The sequence below is a fragment of the Thalassophryne amazonica genome, chromosome 1 (genome assembly GCF_902500255.1).
Source record: "Thalassophryne amazonica chromosome 1, fThaAma1.1, whole genome shotgun sequence".
Classification (NCBI taxonomy): Eukaryota; Metazoa; Chordata; class Actinopteri; order Batrachoidiformes; family Batrachoididae; genus Thalassophryne; species Thalassophryne amazonica.
This window is the reverse complement of record NC_047103.1, coordinates 166,008,524-166,012,446: the sequence shown is the minus strand read 5'-3', so window position 1 is coordinate 166,012,446 and position 3,923 is coordinate 166,008,524.

The following is a 3,923-nucleotide window of genomic DNA, read 5'->3' as shown; positions in this document are numbered from 1 at the left end:
TCACATATAGAATGAATAACTAGGAATCAAGGCGAATCACGGCAAAACAGCCCGAATGAGTGACCCACGAAAACACTGAGCCGACGTCGGGAGGGACACACGGTCAGGCAGGCGTGAATGATCCCGCTGTGATGGTTTTGTGCACATGCATGAAACCATGGCAGCGGGAACACAGTGCAAGCAGCTGGAGCGTGTGTAACTACACTGCGCAGCTTATGTGGAAACAATAAAAATAAATGCCACTCGCGGGATTCGAACGTGCAGTTTACTAAAGCTTTGATTAACAGACAAGAACTTTACCACTGCGCTATCATCGCTGTCCTATAACAGGAGCATAAAATGCCTAAAATAACAAAGGAGATAAACTTTTTTGGAAAAAAAGAGAAATTAGACAATGTAGAAGGCAAAAAAAGCGTCGTAATTGCCCCTGTTGTCGAGGGGGAAAAAATTTAACAGCTGGAACATGTTACACCACATTGCACCTCTGCTGTGACGAAAACAAAAATAAAACCACACACCATAAAAAACAGTATTTTATTGAATCCCTCTTATCGAGTGGACAATATAAGTATGAACCATCTGTTTTTCTGTAGATGACGCATGTTCACAGATGTACAGTCATGACATGACATGAATGAAGCAGGGCACTCTTATCATGTCTACATCTGCTGGCCTGGCGTGTCCACCCGGCCCCACACACGTCTGGCTGGACACGTGCATCCTGGATGGTGCGCCACAGGACAGACATCGCATCACGTGAAACAGAGCTCACGTGGGTGACGTGACATTCAGATCGCCCACTGCGTGTTATGATCTGACGGTCTGTTTTGCCTGGGACAGCCTGTCAATGTGTGCGCCTTGCGCTTGCTCGCTGCAGCCGGTCGCAATAGCAATGTATGTTTTTATGTATGTCCACGTGAGGACAGCAAGCAGACACATGAGCATTACAGTGAACAGTTATAAGATCGTGTCCATCAAAACACGGTACGTGTTCCCCAGTCGTGACATCCAGAACCAAAGATCTCAACATCTGCTGTTGTCCGCGGCAACGCCCCCTGTCTTTTCAGAGCACACACCAATGTGTCACTCTCTTGTGTGTTATATGATCTTTTTTTTTAAGTTATTAGTAGTAGTTACCTGTTACCAGTGTGATGGAGGTCAGCGCGAGTCGCTGTGCCAATAGCTTCACTCCCACTCAGGCCAGAACCTGGGTTTTAGCCGCCTGCACAAACCGTCTGCCTCCCATGCTGGAAATTGTGAGTTTGTGTCCTGAGCTGAGCAAGTGGAAGGAATCAAACACACAACACAACACAGAGCAAGCCACTACACCAGTGTTGGTTTTGAGTTTTATGGTCTGCACATTCAGTGTATGAGTGAAGTGAATATACGAGGTCTGTGATGAAAAAAGCAGTCCTTTTTATTTTTTTCAAAAAATAAAAAGGATTTGATTCATATGTTTTTACGTCAGACAAGCTTGAACCCTCGTGCGCATACGTGAGTTTTTTCACGCATGTCGGTGACGTCATTCACCTGTGGGCAGGCCTTGAGTGAGGAGTGCTCCACCCCGCCCGTCGGAATCTCTTTGTCTGAATAGCCGCTGCGGACGGCGCGCGTTGCTTTATCAAAATTTTTTCTGGACCTGTGAGGGATATCCAAGTGGACACTATTCGAGAAATTCAGTTGGTTTTTGGTGAAAAGTTTAACGGCTGATGAGAGATTATGGGGTGTTTCTGTCGCTGTAAGGACTTTCCACGGAGCGGGACGTCGCGCAGCGCTTCCAGGCACCGTCGTCGGCCTGTTTCGACCTGAAAACATTCTAATTTAAACCTTAATTCACCCAGGACGTCGTGAGAGAACAGAGAAGATTCAGAAGAGGGCGGCATGAGGACTTTATGCGGACATTCAACTGTTTAAGGACATTTTGTAATGAAAGATGTGCGCGCAAATTCACCGAGTCGTCACGGAAACGACTCGGCGAATCTGTGTGCGCCGCGACAGGAAAAACACCTCCGTGTTGAAAACCATTTGTAAAATTCAGGCGGCTTTTGATGGCTTTCAACAAGTGAGTAACTGAGAAATTGTTTAACAGTTGGGCATGTTCCAACTTGCCCGTTAAGTTTTCCAACGGAGGAAAACCCCCGACCGCCGGACCCCCCGCGGTCGGGTCCGGCCCAACATGCGACTCTGCCCGCACGTTCTTTCATCACAAAATGTCCGATGTCCAAATAAACTCCTCATGCCGACTTCTTCTGAAAGTTCTCTGTTCTCTGACGACTTACTGGGTCAACAGAGCCTGAAATGTGGAAGTTTTCAACTTGAAACGGCGAGACACTGCCGCCTCAAAGCGCAGATCGCCATCAGGCGCCATGGGCCAGCCTTAAAGCGACACTTACAGACCAAAATCTGTCATCAGCCGTTAAAATTTTTACAGAAAACCAGCTGAATTTATCGAATGGTGTCCACTCAGTTGTGCCTTACAGGTTTTGAAAAAATTTTGATCAAACAAAGCAGCAGTCTCTGAGCCATTCCTAAACAATGAAAAAATCGACGAGAGGGTGGGCCACTCCTCACTCAAAGACTGCCCCCAGGCGAATGACGTAACCGACAGGCGTGAAAAAACTCTCGCATGCCCACGAGGGTTCAAGCTTGTCTGATGTAATCACACGTGATTCAAATCCATATGGTTTTTGAAAAAAATAATAAGGTCCGTTACTTTTATCACAGACCTTGTATTCGATGACAACATAACAATGGCCTGCTTATAAGTTGGTTCCATTCCTCCAGCCAATGCAAAGGAGTCAGTATTGGGTTATTTGGTCACGTGACTTTTAGTCAGGATTCTGACATTTTGCTGATTGGCTGAGACACGCCGCTCTCTGATTGGCTGCAGCCTTTGTTTACAACATAGCAATGGTACACTGGTACCACAGTCTCTGGAGGAGTGGAACCAACTTCCATTTTCGGCCGTTATGCCACAGCCAATCACAGAATATGGCATGATAGCCAATAGCATAGCCGACGTATCAGATGGACCAACCACAGCCATGTTTTCAAAAACACGCTACCAGTCTCTTTGTATAAGAGACTGTGGTACCAGTGCTAGCCTGCATATGAACCAAATTCCAGTCCAAATTGTTCAAAGGAAGCTGAAAATCTCCAACAGCGGTCGTCCGCGTTTGCGTGAACTTCAGTAATGCAGATTACTCGGTCATCCTGATTCTGCTAACAGGCATTTTCTATTTTCAGCCATCAGTGCAGAAGAGAAAAAAAGCCCAAACAATAATCATGAGTTCGCAGAGAAAGAAGCTAAATGGGTGCGTGGGTGAGGGAGTCGCTTGTGTGTAAAGCGACGCTTTTGGGGTAAGAAAATCCTTCTTGGGTTCAGCAAACAGAAACAATGCCTCCATTATCCCGTCTTTTCTCTGCCTACAAGGAGCTGCTTCATTCATCCGTCTCAGTGTGAAAACCCAGCGCCGCGGCTGTCCGAACACAGACTCTGAAAGCTTCCGTTGCAGCTATTTCTGCTCATCCACGTCTCAGCCAGGACTAAACCCGCTGCCAAGCGCCACCCCAGCTCTGGGCTGACCATCAAGCAATTACACAGGAACTTGGCAATCGGGAGGAAATCCAGTCATTAAAAGGGCTTAACACTGGCAGAGGGTCTCCATTGGTGGCAGCCGCTGCACCGTGCTCTGAATGGCACCACTGGGGGAATTGTAAAGGGGTTTCATATAGCAACAACCTTGGCAGGGATTCAGTAGATTTGTGTCATTGTGTGCGTGAACACGCATCTGCTCACCAACACTCGTGCACTCAATCTCCGAACAGATGTTCTCATTCACACAGCAGGATACTGTGTCATCTCTGTAGGCTGAGACACGTCTAAAATGTCAACTTTTCATCAACTCCACCGAGCAGCCTGG